Source organism: Calypte anna, chromosome 9 (genome assembly GCF_003957555.1).
Source record: "Calypte anna isolate BGI_N300 chromosome 9, bCalAnn1_v1.p, whole genome shotgun sequence".
NCBI lineage: Eukaryota > Metazoa > Chordata > Aves > Apodiformes > Trochilidae > Calypte > Calypte anna.
In genome coordinates, this window is record NC_044255.1 from 21,928,786 (window position 1) to 21,949,783 (window position 20,998).

The following is a 20,998-nucleotide window of genomic DNA, read 5'->3' on the forward strand; positions in this document are numbered from 1 at the left end:
TGTATTCCTCTACTTTTTCATCAAGGACACCCACAAATCCACATTTCTTTTGCCTGACCTTCCTGCAAGATGCAACTCATACACTGAAGTGACTCTAAGCTCCAAACTGGTAGAAGTATTTCAAGCACTTTAGGAGAGCTTACTGACACTGGTGACAAACAAAACGCACCATGGTGTAGCTCAGCTGCAAAGCACATGGCAAGCAGCCAAAAACTCTTTGGAGAAAAAGAGTATATTAGGTACCAAATGAAATCCCTTCTGCTAGTAAATCATGGTGAAAAGTTGGGTAGTTATGCCAGCTCATCACCTGCTCAGTGATCTTTAGAGGATGAAGTTACTGTATACAGCTGTGAGAATGATCCAACAGGGGAAACAAGAAAGTCAATGAAACAGAAAAAAAAGGGCTAACACTAATGCTTTTCACTAATCCATCCTCCCAGCTTAGCTCAAATGCTTCAGTAAGCAACAGTTCTCACTCTATCCCAGTTTGGCTCATCAGACAACTGCTGAAATTATTAAAATTACACCTCCTGGAGTGGTGTACTTATGCTTCCATCCTTCCATTTCTTCCTTTAAACTTCATGCTATCTTGGCATCTTACCCACTACTGCCAGATATCTTGGGTTAAAAATACCAAGCTAACAGAGCTTGGATTTCAGTTCCTTCTCTGTGCCACTTAGGGTTTCTCCAACACCTATCACAAAGCTTCCTGAAGCAGCAGGTTAGACAGAAGAAGACTAAAAGCTCGAGTCCAGAAGTGTTTACATGTTATGCCAGCCTGCAGGGCATGTCAGCAGGGGACAGATTTGTGTAAATGTGCTATTCTGTTGCTCAACAGAAGTCAAATTGCATGCAGCCAGCCCAAGTGCTCTCCTGTGCCTGCAGTTACCATGAGGTTCTTTTATACCTAACACAGAGACCCTTAGGAAGATTTACACATCATTTACATTATGCAGTTCATCGTTAAAGGACTATGTAGTATTATCCAATTAACTTGCACAACACTGAATGATACATAATTTAAGCATTATTACTCCCATTTAGCAGCTGAGACAATAGAAGCAGCAAGAGGGTAAATATATGTGCCTATACATATGTGCCTGGGCAGCAACTGGTGCAATAACTGGGTAAGATTTTTCCTGTTCCCAAGCCACAGAACAGCCTTTTGTTTACTTTTTTTCACTGAGAAAATTAAACAGATGAATTGGTAGAGCAATCATACAGGCTTCAGGGAAAAAGTACAAGTTCTCAGTGTGACACAGCCAGTCTTTTTTTTCTCCCCTCTACCACATCTCCTTTCTCATGATTGCTTCCATATATGTATGAAATATGCCCCTTTCTCACTTTCTAGTAAGCCCTCCTCTGTGCAGGCATCACTTCAGCTCTCTGGACCACTTGGATCAATCTTTCTCTGATTCTTAGCATGATATAAAAAAAAAAAATCTCAGCTGAAGACCTCCTCCTTTAAGAGTGGCACAGAATAACCTAAAGCACCAGCCTCATATGGTGCTTACTTTATTACTACATATTTCAGTACACTTCAAGAACTACCAAGCACTTCACTGCCACCCAATAGAATATACTTCAGTCTGAGCCATGACTATCACCATTTATTTCAGACACAATCTTTTTATTGTCCAAAACATTATCAAGATACCACAAACTTCCTCAATCACTACCCTTCTCAATAGCAGCATTTTTTCTTTAGCCTGTCCATGTATTCATCATTGACTTGAGGACAGTAAGATTTGTTACAGTAAATAACTGGATTTGTCCATTTTCTTTGTGCTTCTGGGCATTTTAGATTTGTTTATTTAAAAACATCCTAATTCAAGCAACCAAGTTTCACTGCTGTGTGAGGATGCTTTATACAGACAGCCAAGCTTCACTCTCCCCTGTACCAACAATTGTTTGAGCTCTCTTTGAGAGCTGACAAGATTACAAGAGACATAAAAAACCCTTCAGTTTCAGAAAAGGAAATCCCCCCAACCCTTTTGGTTGTACAGGCACATTCAGCACTCCAGCATTGATCTTTGTCATATGTGCTATTGCCAGACAGGACTAAATAATTGCAGGGTTGGTGGGGAGAGGGGAAATTTATACATCTTAATGAAGTGCTTAACATGTAGGTGCAACTATTTGGATAATAATAAAATATTTTTTATCAGACAATGCTAGGACAAAAAAAAAACAAACAAAAAACAAACCAAACCACAAATCAAAGTTGTCTCTCTTCTTGAACACTTCTGAAAAACTCATGTGAAATGATCAAGTTAACATTTTTAACTGGTCAGAAAATAAATAATATATAGATAGGGACAAATCAGATTTATAGTGATAAGTACTTACAAAACAAAGTATCAAACTAAGTTTTTTAATACATGCTTAAATCCAACTGATGGCAATGCAAGAGGTTAAGCTGTGGAGAACTGAACTTCCCAGTAGGAATGGACTAAAGCCAAACAATTCTGATTTCCTTCCACTTCCCTTCTTCCCTTTCCACATTATGTTTAGCACAGAGGTATTCCAAAAGAGTTTAGAGTGAAGTTCCCTATATACACATCCAGGGAGAAGGAAGAGAGGGAGGTGGGAATGAGCAGCTAGGTACAGGCAGAGGATGCAGCCTTAAAACACTTGTGAAAATGTAACTTTCTCACTATGTTTTAATAAGAGTGGAGCAGAAGGGAAGATGTTTGAAAGCAAACAAAATCAGTGGGAGGTGGTCAGAAGGCTGTAAAACAGGAGAGTCATCTGATGGAGCCTGGGCAGTTAATGTGACAAAGTATAATGCTATCAGTCTAATCTGAGATGTCTGGGCTAAATTCTTCAGTTCAGTTCTCCTTGCACTGCAGGTACAAGCATAGACTGTTCTGCTGTCACCTGGGAATCCAGCTCTTAATTATCATTCTAGTCATAACAGCTCCTGCTTCTCTGATTCTGCCTGACTTTAGGCTTTATTACTTTTGGTACTTCATGCAGCAGGTCTTGATCCAACGAGCAGCTGAACATATTCTGGTACAGCACGTTCACAGCATCTCTCTTCAGTAAGAGTCAAGGGCATTCTGTTTTGTTTCCACAGTAGTAAAGAGAGCATTTTTTTTAATTGGCTGTATCCTCTTCACAACCATGCTTTAAGTGAAGGAAATGAAGCTGAATATTATGTAAGTTAAACAATTCCCATGAGAATCAAACTTTTAAATCAGACTTTTTAGACTCTTCCTCAGAGTCAGCAGTAGCACAGGCTGTCATTTCTGCTCTGCATCAATGAAATCTCGTTAAATAACACTGCATTACTCAAAAGGAGTCTAAAATCCACATGAATAATGTTTTAAAAAAATAAAGACCCATCAGTTTCAAATTTTACTATATGCTTTGTGCATTTATTTGCTACCTATATAAATGAAAAAAAAACCAAACAAAAACCAAGCTACGATTGCTTTCACACCTCAATTACATAAAAGTTGGCACCAAAGAAGAATTTCTCATTTGAGGGTCACACTCAGAGAATTTAACTTCTGTCTCATTTTGTCTCAACTGATGCATGAACAGCACTCTCTCCTACTAGGCAGAGAACCAGTGCAAATAGACAAATAGTCTCCTTGTAAAAGCTGCTTCTTGAAAAACAATTGTGTATCACAAATCATCACTTGCTACAGGTCTGTCAGAGTGTTAGTTTTGCTCTTGCTTGCAACTACTCCCTGGAAAAAAAACAAACAAAAAAAATACACTGGCCCTGGAAAAAACCCAACACAACAAGAAATCAAAACAGCAAAAACCCCACCACTGACCAATGCAGTATTGCTTTAAAATCCTGAGAAACATCTGTACCTCTGGTGCTGCACCTGTGCAGGTGTTTTCCAGCAACTCTTACCACAACTTCAATGTAAATCAGCTTCCCTAACAAACAAACACAAGCAGATTTGTAGAGCAACTCCACTTAGTCTGACATGCCCCGTGATTCTTCTGGTGTTTCTGCTCTGGCTACAGATGAATACCTGTTTGGTCTGGTGGCTTCTTTTGCAGTTGGATAATGTTCAGTGCAGAGTTTGTTTCTTGGAAATAACTGAAATGAAAGGCACCCTCTTTCTGATTGTTTCTTAATTTTTGTTATTTCCCTCAGACATTACTGAAGAGATACCCGATATATGTTGTTCAGTAGATACTTGTATCGAGATCATAAATAGTTCAATTCTCAGGAAACTTGTTATTTCAAAATTCAGACACCTTCTGTAAAGGTTTAATCAGTCTTGAAATTCAGCCTGTAACATTTCCACAACAGGTCAGAACCAGCTCAGTCTAAGGGCAGCATTCCTGTGGCCAGCACAGATGTACTCCTGTGTATGGGCAGAAGGAACATCAGTTTTAATTATGTTTGAAGAAAAATATCCACAGGCTAGAATACAGGACTGATTAACTATAGCTCTTGCACTCCCTCAAACATAAGGCTGGAATGACTAAGAGGAAGTAGAACAACATCGCCCCCTCACACCCACAAACTCTGAACTATTCAGTTCATTACAAATGCTCTCAGAAAAATGCAGAAGGGCCAAGCATCTTCTGTAAGACAAGATATTTTGAGGGTTATCAAATCAAACTCATCCTGAGTTCACAGTCATGAAGGACTGTGACTTTGAAACTGGAGTGTGCCAGAAATTCAGTTAAGGGTTGAATTCTTGTTCCTTGTGCGTGCCAGACAGGTTGAAAAATGTGCTTCTAGTTCCCTTGTCTTTTACACCTTTACAGACTGTGGGTTTTATAAGGAAAATAATTTATGGCTTAAAAAAAAACCTACAAGAGAAAACTGTCATATACTGCCTTAGTTCCTCAGCACACAGAGACTAAACTAAGATTAGTTGCCTTAAGGATTACCCTTGGCTACATGCAAGCTAAACACCAAAGGTGTGGGAAGCACAAATGTGAAAAACTGCTGATTCCTTCTGCTCAGTGTATGAAAGACATGCTTGGAGAGAATAAGTGTGGGAACAGGACTGATTACATTCTCTCCTGTAAAGGAGAGCAACTGCAGGACCAGACAGAAGTCTGGCAGAAAATTTTATAAAGTGAGAGTAATTCACTTATGGAGCAAGCCCTGCTGATCAGGAGAAAAAAACCCAACTGCCTATTTATCTAGGTAGAAGCTGGGTGACTCCTCCATCCCTTCAAACCCAGCCACAGTTGTTTCACATTTGTGATGGACTGATTATGGAAAGAGATAAATTTGGTGAAATCCAGCCACTCCTGGTGTGCCAGGTAGTAAACATGACAATTGTCACAGGCACCTTTACTCTGGGGGATTTCTTCTTGGCATTTTTACCAAACAATACAGCACCAAAGGAGAGACTGCCTAACTAGGAATAGTCATTTAAAAAATCAGCACAACTCTCCCTCCAGAAGGGAACCAGTGAATACCAGTTGAGCAGGAGATGCATGGAGCAATTAACATGATCATCAGCTGTTCCCCAGGACCAGGTGGTGGTTGTCATGGCTACCCTGAAGGATCTGCAAAGGAGGACACAACCCTAAGGAAGAGCTCTGGGTCTGCTTCAGCCTTGCCTCGGGCATGCTGTGCTGCCACACCAGGGGGTTGGGGCTGCTTCCATAAATCTCAGGATTCTTACAAATCCACTCCATCAGTTTATACTGCAGAATAATATGAGAATCGTTTCTTCAGCCTTTTCTATTTTGTCCAGGAATCCAACCTTTCAGTTTTGTATTAAACAATTTACTTGATTTATTTAAAGATGGAGCAAAAATTTTATCTCCAGCTAGTGTTACTGGAGATTCTCCAGTATTCTGGAGTTTGTATGTGAGAGTTTTCTCACACTGTGCTTTTACTCCTAAAACCCCACAGAAGAGATGTGGCACTTCCTGCCATCAGTTCTTACTTTGTTCATCCTTCTTTTCCTGCCAATCACTCAGCCACTCTCTCCCTCCAGCACAGGGGGTGACAGACAGTATTGTGTGAACCAAAGCTATAACCCGAGTGGACTTAGTCAGAAAAATAATTTCTTTTCCATAAGAAGTGAAAGCAGCCAGGTCAAAGGCTAACTGCTGTAATCAAGCTTCTAAATGGAAATATCTACATCCTACCAACTGCTCTAAGTGTCTTCTCACACAATCCAGTAGGACAGGCTTACACCTGAGTTGAGATAAACAAGAGCCTGCCCAAAGGTGACAGGAGGTAAATGAAAGTGCCAATTCTCAGAGCAACAGATATGCAATTCATGAGGTAGCATTGCTTATAGCCAGAATAATATAGCCAAGGAAATGGGAGAGTAACTGGATGTCCATAAAATGTTTTACATTACAGCTATCATGGGCAGTGCAAGCAGGACATTAAGGTACCTACAAAGTACCTTGGTTATTGGAAATGGTGACAATAAAGTGAAATCAGACATGCCTTGACACCAGCCAGGCATGTAAATGTTACTTATGATCTATGTCATGGTTAGCCAGCAACTCAACTCCTTCATATTAGGGTACTGTATTTACATTTCCTGTGCTGCAAAAAGCTTATCCCTAAAAAAAGGTGTATCCTTAGCTTATGTGAGCATATGACCTTGTCAAAAAGAGATTCTACAGACCCATCTGGAATCACTAGGCTTGTTCCAGTCTGTTTCAGAGAGGGACACATCCATATTTCAGTCTGCACAAACACTGGTAATGAAGTTACAGGATTTTATAATCGTGTCAATTACAGAGTCACTGCCTTCTAGAGCAGGAAAGCTTGAAGTTAATTTCATTAGGAAGCAGCATAATAACAATGTATTACAAATGTAGCTTATTACAAATGTAATAACAATGTATAAAAAATAATAACAACACTGGAGTATTTAAACTATTACAGAATGACTAAGACAAAAGAAAAGTCATTCTGTCAGAAGTGTGTGGACCACACTAAAGCCTTGCTCTCCACCACACAGAAAGGCACATCCTCAGGATCCTGTACTTCTATTTTTCAAATGACCCCATCACATCAGTAGCTTCTGGAAAACCTCAGAGGAAAACAGTACACCAACAACTCTTCTTGACACATTTTACCATGAAATCCCAATTGTTTTAAAACTTTCATAGAGCTTGGCACTGAGTCACTAACCTGCTGAGGCAATTACACAAGCCAAAATTGTCTTAATTGAGCTTCTTCAAGCATAATCCCTCAGCTCCAATTAAAAATAAAAAGAGATTATGAGAAACCATGTCCAAAATACTTAAATCTGAATAGCCTAAAGCTAACATCTAAATCCATGTCTAGACAATTAAGAAAAGGGGGTCTTATTTCAAAAGCTACTACTATAAGGCCTAAAATTGTGAAGATCTATATACAATTTCTCTATTTGTTTCCTCTGTCTTTTGACAGGGTGCTTTACTTTGTGACAACTACGATGTGCCCCACAACATAAAAGGTAGAAATAAGAAAATACAAACCAAACAAGTGCTCCAAAGGAATAAATTTCAAGTATTAGACAAACTGGGGATTCTAAAGGCTCAGATTTAGGAGAGAGCATTTCCTTCTTGGAAAGTCAATAAAGCCCTACTGGGGTGAGGTCCAGGCCTCCAAGATTGAAATACAACACTAGATCTGCTATCAGCAGAACAAAAGGGGGGAAGTCTGGCTGTCCAGATCTCATAGAAGCAGCTTAATCAGGCAAACACTGATTTTTAGTTTTTTTTAAACCCATATATTGCTGTTTCAGTGAGTTGTCAGCCCTGTAGACCCCTCTGAATGAGGCTGGCCACATGCACATTGGCCTTGTGGTGAAGATGTTGACCTCAATTCACTATTAATAAGAGTAGAGCTGGCTGAAATAATTAATGTGCTTCATTTCAGCAGCATCAGTTATGTTTGTTTTGACATTAGAGAGCCTTCTGTGTACACTACTTGACTAACAAATTAAAACTTAATATACCATCAAAACACTAAGTGGATCTCAATTCTGCCTTTGCTTTAGTTTTTCCTGTATGTTTAAAATTCAGGACATCATCATCTCCTCAGAAGTGGATTTCCCACAAGAACACAGCAAGATACAATCAGGAAGGTCCAGAGAGGTGCCTCAAAGTTGTCCTACCTCATACCTGTGAGACCAGCAGTGGGAACCTCCTCTTAGGACAGATTTGGCTCCAGAAGGAAGGACAATGCCTCACACAGGACATGAAGATGGTCTTAGGTGCTCTCAAGGTGCAATTGACTTTTGGATTTTTTTCTTTTAAACAAAAAAGCCAACACTGTACTCCACTGACAGTGGAAGTGTCTAGGGAAGATACTCCAAATGAGACAGTAGCATTATTTTTTCTCTCTGATTTCCTTAGGGTGGCTTGGGAAAGGAAAGGAGAGTGTGACCTGACTCTGCAATGTCAGATCATAGAATCATAGAACTGGCTGGGTTGGAAGGGACCTCAGAGATCATCAAGTCCAACCTTTGATCCACTCCCCCTGTGGTTCCCAGCCCATGGCACTCAGTGCCACATCCAGGCTCTTTTTAAATAACTCCAGGGATGGAGAATCCACTACTTCCCTGGGCAGCCCATTCCAGTGTCTGATCACCTTCTCCATAAAGAAATTCTTTCTAATCTCCAACCTAAACCTCCCCTGATGCAGCAGAGATGGAACACTGCAACCAGTGATTTTAGATACAAGGACAACTTCTTACCTGCTCTTGCATGGACTGCAAGTTCCCTTAAAGCAAGTCAGATTTCTGTTATTTTACTGTGAAATTTAGTTGATCAGTAAGCTCCCAGAAGAAAGCTCCCAACTATAATTTAATTAGAAGGGCAATAGCTAAGTTTCACCATATGCAACTGCCAGATGTGATCATTGCAGTTTAAGTTAAAGGAGACTTTACTGCAGGTACTGGAGCGTGGTCTTATAAGCAATGAAAGCTGTCACTTATGTCACAGACACTGCAGTAATGCACCATGATATTACAGTTTCAGTAGAACCAAAAAATATCAATAATACATTTTTGTGAAAGCGTTTACAGCAAGTGGGTTTGGAATAGTGTTTCCAGTGTCTCACACTTTCTCCTGCAACTCTGTATTTATGCATAAAGCCACTTGAGATGTGTTACATTATGCTATATGCCTTGAATGGTGTTATATGAACTCTCACAGACAATTTTAAACCTTCAGAAACTGTAGGACTGAAGGACACAATTAACTAGGAATAAGCAAAAATAGAACAGAAGCCCTTCACTATTCAGTGACTCACAGGGATACTGCATCAAAAATAATCTTAAATTGTGTCTGGGGGAGACTTGCTTGAATGCATTTCAAAAGCCTACCAACCAAAACAGGAATTTTTAAAAATGTTGTTAACAATGTTATTAGGAATGATAGTCTTTATATCATCCCAAAGTAACTAGAGATATGGTACGTGTTAGCTGTAAAGCAGTTTCAAAAGCTCTAAGCAGGGTTAATTCTTCAATCCACTGCTAGGCTTCCTTCACAAGGACTTCAGAAGGAAGAAAGATCAAAACATGGCTACAGCTATGACAAGAAGCTAAACAAAGTTAACCAAAATTATGACAATTTCAGAAAAGGAGTCTATCACCATTTCATAAACCTAATGCAAGTGTGACATCCAAAGCAGCTTGCTTTCCTCCAAAACAATGCTGTCTTCAGACTTGCAATCAACATTGGGCTCCATTTACATTTAGGTAATGTCACTAGTGCTGGGAGAGTTATTATGCACTTATGTTAACACGACTTAAATCAGAATGAGTTTCTCACGGTACCACAGTAAGATACACAGATTGCTTTAGAAAAAAAAAAAGCAAAAAAGCAAAAAAGCCAAACCACACCAATTAACCCTAGCATTAAGAGTTAATTAAAGCTAATTTGATTAATTACAAACAGCAATTCATTATTGCAAGGACTGTTACTTGTGATGCACAGACACTGTTCCTCTATCAGTGCTCAGCTCCTTGCTCCATTTCCATCCAGAAGACGCCAAGACCGCAGCAGCCACCAGTGGGCTTCCAGCCAGCTACAACTACTCTTAAAAACAACTGCATATATCACACAGACTGTCATGACAGCCACAGTCCTGACAGCCAGCACCACAGCAGTATTGAACACTGGCCCACACTACCTCCCCAGCACAGCAGCGTGCCAGCAGAGCTCCCTGAGCCACCCCAGCAGCTGCTCGGAGCCAGCCCAGGGACTGTGCTACCACCCGGTGAACGGAGCTGTCCTGGCAGAGCAGCTGGAGCTGGATGACACCTGTGAAAAACTGCTTTAAAAGCCAGTTGAAAGAGCTGTTTTGGCAAGTGTGCTGAGCCTGACCAACAGTCATGGCTGAAAGAAAAATGGAAATGAAAACAGGCTGGAAAGCTGCTCTGGCACAAAGATTTTGGAGAGAAAAGGATAAGAAGGAAGAGTCGCTCCGAGGGGGTTTATTTCTGAACCAGCAAAAGGGAGCCAATGAACAAGAACATTTCAGCAAAACCAGTAACACTGAGTGAAAAATTTAGCTCTATTATGTTAGCTTCATGACTTTAAATATTTCTCTGAGATAACAGTATAACATCTGTTACAAAATTTTATCTTTCTGAAAACTACAGAATAATCTGGATGCAAAATTCACCTAGTAGCAGAATTTTTCACTCTGTTTCACACAGTGGAAAACCGTGGCATATGGCAAGAATTTATTTTCCATGTCAGGGATCCTGATATCACTGGTCTTCCCAAAGGAGTGAGAAGCCTGAGAAGCCTACATGCAGAAGAAAACAAATTCTTCCTCCTGCCCTTAGACCAATTCCAAGTCTTGCCTCTTAGGCTTCAGCATCATTGCTACCTCCTCTGCTTGTTTTCATATATTTGCACTTCTCTTATCTCCATAATTTCCTCACCTCCAAGACTCCAATTTTACATTGCTTCCACCTGAGAGCATCTCTTCAACTATTTTAAAAGAAAAAGTAACCAGGGCAGCTGCCCAATTACAGACAAACTGATCAACCTACACACATACTACCTGGACAGGAGGTCAGAATCAGCTAGTATGCCACAGCACACAAAATTGCCTCATTTTTGTCCTCCATATCATCATCCAAGTGCTTCCTTCCTCTTGCTTCTCCATAAACATCCATGAATTTAACAGCTTAAGGGGAAAAAAGTGAAGGAGTAGTAGCCTCACACTGTTCAAGCTGGTTGAGCTAGAAGGGTACAAAGACGAGGCAAATTCAGTGCCCTGCATGTGTTGCTGGAATTGTTCACAGACAATATCTGGAACAGCAGCAGTTTTCAGTGATAAATGGCAAAGCTGGGAACTGGAAGAGAAAGGCAGAGAGGAACAAAACCAATCCCTGCTGCAAAGGTGTCTTATCTACAACAGAAGAAATGCAACAACCAAAGAAATATAGCTTCTTCACTTGGAGGCTAAAAAGCAAGATTCAGTTTACTTGGGGTGCAAGGGAAAGCAGAAAATATTCATATTTTTATTCAAATAATTTCTTACCCTGGCCTTAGAGGCCTCTAGCTGTTGATGTACCCCTTTTAGCTCACCATGGACAAAACAGCTCAGTTTAAAGTCCAGTATTCAAGCTGTGCCTGGGAGGTGGAACCTGCCTTGAAGTGCACTTCTGAGGACCACTGTTCAAGCCTCATTGGTTTGTGTTTATGAGAACTGATGCTGTTCCAAGCATCCTCTTGATGATGAGCCATTTAAACAACTCATGTAGGGAGCTGAATTTGTCTTAATCTTGCTTAATCTCCCACACAGAGAAATTTGTGTCTGATTCTAACTGCTAAAGAAATTCACAAGAAAATCAGCAATCACAAAGCACTGGAGAAACAGTTCACCTCTGTCATTCACTGTCTCTTATCTTTTCAACCTCCCTCTGGCTATATAGACACATAAATGGTATGTTTTACAGAAGGTGTTTGGGTTTTTTTTTCTTTTTTTTTTTCTTGTTGTTGTTGACTGGTTATGCTGGTGTGCTTTTTTTTTTTTTTTTTTTTTGTGGATTTTTGTTTGTTGTTTTCTCTTAAAGGATGTTCTAAAGTTTCAATAATCAAAAGCTCCAATGCCTTACAGAAAGTAATGGAGTCATTCCCAAAAACTAGAACCAAAGTGAGAGTTGAAACATCATTGCCTCCCCCTCCCAAAACCAGAGTGCTTCTTTTCCAGTAAGTCTTAGGTGTTTCCTCTAGGATTTCATATGGCAAGCTAATCTTAATTTTACCTTTTGTTAGAGAGATTACAATACTACTCACATTTTTGTCTTGCAAGCTATGATTCACACACATCTAACAGCATTTAATATTCAACATTGGTGGTTACTAAATACATTCTTATTAAATATTAGGTTAATCTTTTTTTATTAGCATGGCTTTGAAAACTAAACAGACTAACCTGAATTCTCATGCCTGTGCATATGGTGAGAATTTTCAAGCTTTCCACAGGTTATCCAATTGTTATGTCTAAATTAAGCTGTCAAGTAGTCAAGGTGGGGAGCTGTACCTCAAAGCAAGGAATTTACACCCAGTTTGTGCCACCCTGCTCCATTAACACAGCCACAGCAGAAAGGATACTTTAATTTTCAATCAATATATCTCAGCAGCAAACTCATTAGGCAACAAACAACCAGAATGCATTGCCTCATAGAGACCTCTTGGAGCTGATGCAGCTGTATGCAAAGTGTTGCCCAAAGCATGTATATTTTTTTAATTATTCACCACAGACCAGTAATTCTGCTGGATCCAAACATGCTCCAATGTGTAAATGGGCAATGCTCATCTCTAATCACACCAAGAATCTGATCATCCTTGAAGAAGCACACAGGGATCAACTGTACACCTTGTGGGAACTAGATTGTATACATTAGCCACCTCTCCCTCACCAGATAAAATTTATCACTCTGATAATGGAGAGAGAAAGCAGCTATAGTGGGAGAATTTAAACAGGCAACATTATTTACAGTATGAAATAATCCACCTGAAGTTCTTTTTAAGTTTATTTCTTCTTTGTTCAAAGTCATCCAAGGCAGAAGACAAAGGCTCTCCAGGTAAAGAACAATGCCCAAAGATTTAAAGTTTTAAGCAGTAAATTACCAATGTTCAGGTGAAAGCAGCTTAGCTCTACCTAAAGTGTCCAGACCCATTTGACATTCCATAGCCTGGGCAGCTGAGACATCAGCTTCGTGCCTGTTTTCATGAACAACTACAGGGAACCCAACTGCAGCAAAAAAACCTTATGAGTACTTCTTTTCTAGATCCCAAAGTCTGCAGTCACCAAACCTGTTAATAATAATGGCAAAAAAGTTCATTACATTCCCCCCCTTATGCTAAATCAAAATTAGACTTTAAACAATCCAGTTGTGACTGTATGGAGAATTGTTAATATTTGTATGCATACTGTGCCTAAATACAATAATGATGTCAAACATGAGCACACACTTGTTTGGGTAAGACTTAAATTTGTCTCTAATAGCCAGAAATTAACAGCTTTCCCATGATTCAGAGAGTTTCAGGAATTGTTACAATGCACTAGGAGGGGCAGTAAAAAGCCTAGTAAAATAATGGATTAAGAAAACTCAGTATAACAAGACTTAAAAACACACTTAGCACAGCTGTAATTACAAGCCTGCATGGCCAGGAGCTGATCCCTAACTTCAAACACTATTTATGCTCCCACTCAGTGAGTCTGCATTAGGAAAAAAAAAAAATCTTCACTATAGCCTTATTAAACAAACATTTCCTTGTACTTGTTTTAAAGGTTCCACTAGTATAACCAGTTCCTATAGATAGAGGCAGACCATGAGATTACCAAATTAGAACACTAACTACCTCAAAGTCCTCAAGTTGTTCACATTTTCATACATATCATCATTGCCTTTTTGCTGAATTGTTCCAGGAAGGGAACTGTAATCACCTTCACCTGCTGTTTGATATCAGCCACACACCACATGTTCTCTAACAATTGCTGACATTACTTTATTCAGAAATGCATACAAGAAGTTTTTTCCTGTAATATTCTGATCAAACTGTGGATGTCTCACACTATTTGGTTTATGACACTGCTAATGAACTGTCAAAGAGGTCCAGCTGGTTACTGTGAAATAAAAGCTTATATTCCCAAGTACTGCCTTTCAAAAACCAGAAGTATTCTCTACACCCAAGTAATTTCCTCCAAAGCTTGTCTGTGTCACCAGTCCAATTATGAACTTTCTTAAGAATAAAGTGCTTATTTTTTAATTGGACTGAAGACAATACCCCAAGTGGATGGGACACGAAGAGTCTCAAACTGAGTAACAAAACATCAGGCTGGACTTACCAATAGTATTTTGCTGGCAAAGGACTCAAAGCTCTGGAATAGGTTGCCTGGTGATGTCTCTAAATCTACCTGACTTCTTTAAGGTGGTCAGAGAAACACTTCAGGAGTCAAGACCACAGTTAACAGTGACTTGGGAAAGTAGATCAACTATGAGTGAGCTACAAAGCTCCTCCTTTACAGCATTCACTGTTTCTATTCTCCATGTTCTAAAAAACAGACACAAGTACACATACACAACTGCATGGACATGGGTACAGCCCCACAAATACCCATTCTACAGCTCCATGTCAGCTATCAAACACAAGTGGTATGCAAGAAGTTTCCTCTGTGGAATGGAAAAAAAATATGCAGTACTATGTACTTTTAGTCCTACACTCATTAAGGTCAACTGAAAGACTTGAATTCCAGCATATTTTGCAAATATAAAAACTGCATGAATACATTAAAAAAAAAAAATCTCCTAAGATCATAACATTGGCTGGTAATGAAAAATGTAAGCTCTTTGAGTACAAAACCTTTGTGCAACTGCAATACAACACAAGTTGAAAGACTCAAACTTAAAAAAAACACCTTTTTTTTCTGATATAAGAGTAATAAGGATGGAATAGACAATTTTGAAATATGAAAGAACAGCAATAAAACAAACCGAAAGGCTGAAACTACCTTGATCTGTAGTAATACAAAAGCCATTGCTACTTGGTGTTTTTACTTCAGCAACTTGGAAGTTGTGCAGTATATGTGCACAAAAGTAGCCCAAGTCTTAAAATTTTACTAGTTTTTTAGAAAAAAATGTATTCAGATTTTTACTCAAAACCAAGAGAAATATCTCTTTCCCACAGAAACAGGTAATCTTGGGTGAAACTGTTCAGAAGCTACAGCCCAACACTATTCAGGCCTAGAAATATTCTAGAAGAAATTATAAAAATATACAAACAAGAAAAATTAGTGATTTCCCTAAGCATTTCTATAGCTTGCATAAAGACATCAATTACCATAGCTTGTCTTCTAAATTAATGATTCACAGCGATGGATTATTCATGCAAGAAGGCCAGCTGAACATTACACTTTGACTCTGGGGAAAAAGTATAGAATGTCTTAATTAACTATTTTTGTATAAACCAGAATACAGTCAGAAAAAAGATACTTCTCTAGTCAACCAGGTAAAAATAAGAAAATAAAACTAGTGGCAATTTAAATATGAAAAAGTCTTCAGTAGTGTCCATAATCCATATTTAAAGTGAACTAGGATGAGCATGTTGCCTCAAGTGAGCTCTCTAAAATAGTCACAAATTGCTGTTTTGTTGAATGACTGGTTTGAGATTTACTCCAGTCAGGCATGAAAAAAATGGAACTTTCACATTAATATGCTGCTTTCTGCCCTATGCACAACCTTACAAGACTTCAGTGACACCACAATTTCTTCTTTTGAAATGATATAAAACATTTTCATAGCCTTGACTGAAATCCAAGGCAGCACTGAATTTTTCTATGAGTGGATATGTACTCATCTCAAACATTTTCTAAAAGAATGCTGCTATCTAATGGCCTTCTTGAACACATAACACTTATGTGATGTATAAGTCTATTGAAGATATTTGTTACTTTGATCAGATCAGTGCAAAACAACTCCACAGTTCAAACAATACCTAGCATTTGCCATTGTTTGCTTTCAAAGTGTGGTTCAATCGCTGTATTGAAAGATTCAGAAAATAAAAATGAGAAGTCAATGATAAATGTGCCCATTTATCCATATAGTAAGCAAAATGAATGATCTATTATCTCTAAAATCTATTAACAAGCTGCTTTAGGACAGCAAAGACTGCCATGACTGATGGATTACATCATCTTGTTGCTTACATGGCTTATATTCAATACATTAAGATTGTTAAAAGTATTAATCACATTCAAATAGACCTTTACCTTTTAATGAACTAATAGCTTTGTGCCTCACACTCATTACTGGATGCTATTTCATGAGATCTGTTTTCATTTTATACAGGAGAAACGCAGGTTAAGTATAGATTAATTGACTTTGTCCACTACTAAAAAATCTAAAAAGCAGTAAACTGACTTCCTTCTTCCTTTTAAACTATGCTATCCATTGGTGGTACCTTCTCTGAGCTTCCAAGACAATCCTAAAACCTTTGAAAGCAAAAATTTACTCCATGATCTCTTGGTGCTTTGGCAATATTTCTGTGCATTCTTCTAAAGCCCTACAGCTCTTAAGGAGTTATTCTTTAACTCAAAGATAGGAAAGTTCTATAAATAAGGAGTAAGAAAGGATGGTGAATATCAACTCAATGAGTCTCTGTCAATCCTGACATGAAATCTGCCTTCACAGGGCTTCCACTAGGGGTACGGATGACATCCCATGAGACCCATCTCCTTGTAACAATTCTTATATGCAAATTAGAATTTATGTTGCTTTGCTCTCCTTCCAAGATATCCTAGTGTCCTCGTTGAGAAATATGTTTCCATCACTTCAAGAATTAAGCTGTGTTGTGACTGAGTGAAAGTTTGTCCTTTTCAAGCCAAAGGGAATTTTGCTGTCACTTCATATATGAAGATCTGGTACCAATTATGCCCAATTCATAATGGAACTGTTTAGATATCTTATGTACATTTCTTCTCTTATATGTGTATGAGAAGTTACCAATTGGATTTTTTCCCTGTGTATGTATTATTCCCTCAAAATAAATCATCTTGCAGTTATCTTGTTTCTTTTACTCACTTATCTTCTCTGTAGGCCCCACTTCTCTGTGTCCCTCATAATTAGACATTCCTGGCTGATTGTTTTTCTGATATTTGTTTTTCTTGGTTTCTCCTTGCAGACAACATCCTTCCCTCTTTAGTATTTCAACATATGAGTTGTAGGGAGAACAGATGGAAACCACCAGCTGCAGGAGACACCAGGCAGCTTCTGTGCAAGTGGAAATTCCAAAACCTCTAAAATCCACACGGGTCTTTGTGTTACCATGACATTTTCTTTACCTCAGGGATGCTGGGGAGGACTAATCAAAGACAGTCCCCTCCAAGAGATTGAGAACAAGCATGGTCACCATGCAGGTGACAGTGAATTCAGCAGTTGCAGCATGTGAGGCTTGAGAACCTCAGGAAGGAGAAAGAGCACTTAAGCTACAAACCATAACCATGGTTTCAGGATGATTAATTCTAGCAGGGATCATCCTTTTATTAAGCATGTTCTTATGTCTTGCTAAATTCCCAAAAGATATTCAGAGTTTCTCTTTACACACCTGAGTTTGTCAGATGAGGGGCAGGGGAAGACATGGTAATAAGTTATTCAACCATTCTTCTGTTCCTGGCCTAAAAAAATATTCTTAAGCAAGCAAGCCACCTCTGAACAAGTTCACATGGGGGTGGGACATTTCACAGACCACTGTTATTTTCTGTTGGAACTGGTAGTAATAAAACTACTCCTGCTTACTCTAAAAAGAAAGCCATAACTAGTACTCCTCCCAGTTCTGCTTCCTTGCAATAGCATTTTCAGGTGGCTGAAGTAAGGAGGTGGAAAATGTCCCCTGCAGATTAAAAGGAAGCATGAAGATTTGCATGCACAGGATACCACAGGCAAAGCAGAGAAAAAGCTAGAGGATGCAGAGGGAGATCTCTGCTCTTAAACCTGGGCACTGAGGGAAACTGATAAAACACACAAGGAGGTGAAGAGGGAAGGCCCAGGTCTGATGAATTAACTAAGGGAAAAGCAAAATATTTCTTCTGGACTTCCACTACTATCAGTTATGGAGCACAAACAGTATCACCCCTGTGATACTTAAGTAAACATTACTGCTGGCTGAAAATGAGATTATAGCAACCAAAGTCCAAACCAGTGTTGAACTGCAAGGGCTCAGCCCTGCACGTATGTTTGTACCATAAGGGCTAGTGGTTATTTCCAACACCTTGCCTTACTTCTCACGAGCCTGTCAGACACTGCTCTCTTCTTCTTCCCAATTCCTCCATTTGCAGACCTCCACTACCAACTTCTTTGGATAGACAGAAGTGGAAGAGCAGCAGTGTTTATGAAACCTAGGGCTGGACTCATCACAGCCAGTCACAGGACAAGGAAAAAAATATAGCACATGCAGTCATGAAACAACTTGTTATTTTTCACACTAGACCACTGGAGGTTTAGTTTAATGTATTATGTGCTTGCTTCAAGTCTCTTCTGTCACCTCCAACTCAGACATCAGCTTTGTCCAAAATATCTGAACCTTTATCATTGAAATGTAGAGATAGCTTATTTTTTTCACCTTTTTTTTAATAACAAACACCTGCTACTTGCAACATTACTGTGAATAAACAGTGTTACTTTAATAGAGGTTTTTATTCAACATACGCAAGTGCACAACATGCTTTTAAAGGCAAAATAGAATTACTACAGTGTTTTAAAGATCCATATCCAGTTTAATAAGAGACTAGTTTATTCTTCTTTAGTATTTGTAAGAATCATTAGACATCTTTCAACTCCCACTAATTACTTGGTTTTTGGCAGACATTACTGTTTCCTCCTCCTGCGTTTTTGAATAAATCTGAAATTAACAAGTCAATAAACTGACATATTTACAGTAAAAATAACTTGGCTTCCCTCTCTTCTTCCTCCCACTTCTCATATTTCTCTTTGCAGATGAAAAGGTTATCATTCACCTACAGGCTTTACATATACTTAGAGCAACTTGGGTAGGAACCTGGGCATCTCTACATCAACAGATCTCAAATTGAAGACCTGATATTACAGTAAGCTGATAGTGCTGTCTTAGGTTTTGATTGATATCTTAAAAAAATTCAGCAACTAGAGCAAATACTATTTTTTTGGGGGGGGGAAGGAGAAGGGAGAGACAAACCTTCAAGAAAACATGAGTTGCTTCAGTGAACTCAAATCGCTGTGTGAAACACACAATAATTAAATGCTCCACGAATGGCTTTAATGTAAATGTGGAAAGCAAAGCATTTGAAAACAGGCAGTTTTAGTGTACTAATTAAATAATGTCTTCAATCCTTAAACCCATTTTCTTTCTAGCTACAGCTTACATAACTGAGATGTATGGGGAAAACTGGGGCAGTAAACCTGAGCTCAGGCACAGAAACAGTTACTGAAAAACTGTGTTTTGCTGTACTGTCAAGGAAGGAAGCAATCTCCAGTGGTTAAGTGATTGTGAGGAGTTCAGACAGGCTGTCTTTGGCAAAATCCCCATGCTCCTAACATTACCTTAACATGCCAAGGGCAGCTAAAAAAATCACATTGAAAAGCAGATGTCCAAGTTCTCCAGCTTACATCAAACTTCAGAGAAGAATACACGAGAACCAAGTGCTGGAATTGAATCACTGTTTAAAAACCCTCAGGTGCAAAGTGCAACTGTTGGGTTTTACAAGTGTTTGGGTGCATTCTCACTGCAATGGCAATTGGAATCATTTGCTTTCCTGTGGATCAAAATTCTCAGAATTCAGTCAGAATTCCAAAAGCAAAATGAAACCTGAAATAAGTTGTTCAAATAAGTTAAAAAGGAAATTATATTTCTCCTTTCTCAAACGAGTCTGTCCCCCAAACTCACTGCACATACAGAAACATGGAGGACAAAAATAGATGGAAACTGAAGAGCATGGAAACTGAAGTCCTTCCTAGATTCAGAAAGATCATTCCTACACATTTCTGGTTTTATACATTTAAAAAAATCCCATGGCAAACACGTTACAGCTTCAGTTCTGGCCGAGTTGATCTTTCTAGCAGAAGCCAATTGCCCCATCAAGGCACCACAGGGTTAGAGCTGTCATACATAACACATTAGAAGTAGCTTGCAGTATTTGCAATTATTTGTTTACATGAAATAGCAAAAGATGGCAGGGCTGAAGTACATACAAGAAATTTTCTGATTGATGGACTGCCTATTTGGGTAAAACTGAATAAAACCACATTGGTTTAACTTCCTTCTTTTAGACAGCATATTACTTGCCATTATTGATTCCACCTAAAAGAACGGCCTCAAGGTCTGCAAAAATATTTCTCATGAATTATCATAATATTTAAACACTCAGCTAAACTAAACATCCTTTACAACACGGGAGGTCAAATCTTATTAACTCAAATGCCAGACACATACTTAACTCATTAGCTTGTATCAAGAAGAAATTTTCTCTTTTCCCATATCCTAGATACAGCTGCTTTGCAACGACTCCAAAAGACCAAAAAGGATGTGGATAATTCACGCAGCTTTTATTACATTAGCCACAGTCTGCAGTTTTCATAATCATCAGCTTTGAAGTATATTAAACAAAGCCCGACACGACCTTACAATAGATACTTTAATCACAACACATAAGAATAATTCTTTATCATACATACTTCATTAAGGCCACCAAATGAGATGCTATTCAGAGCCACTCAAAACACAGAGGCAGGAAAGAAAGGCACTGCTGCACAGCCAAGCCAAGGCAGGCAGTGAGAACCCCACAAAGAGGGTTCCTGATTTTAAATGCAGAGTCACCAGATGACTTCACACCTACCTCTGATTTTGGCTGTGCTGAGGGCTCACCAAGCAGCTGAATGTGTGCATATGTACAAGAGTAATAACATTATTTTCAATGCAGCATAATGGAGATAATGATAGCCTAAGGACTGAGCCTAGGGCAGGTTTCCTCTATTAATTGTCTGTGTTTCACAAGGATAGAGTAATGCATTGCTTACACAGAACATGGATTATCAGAAATTATTTTAAA

At 38.9% G+C, this 20,998-nt stretch overlaps 1 protein-coding gene across 4 annotated transcripts in view; it reads right to left on the bottom strand.

Moving 5' to 3' along the window:
• LOC103531449 (neuroserpin) overlaps positions 1 to 20,998 on the bottom strand; it is a 46,238-nt gene that overhangs the window by 22,697 nt on the left and 2,543 nt on the right. The gene's annotated exons all lie outside the window — the stretch shown is intronic.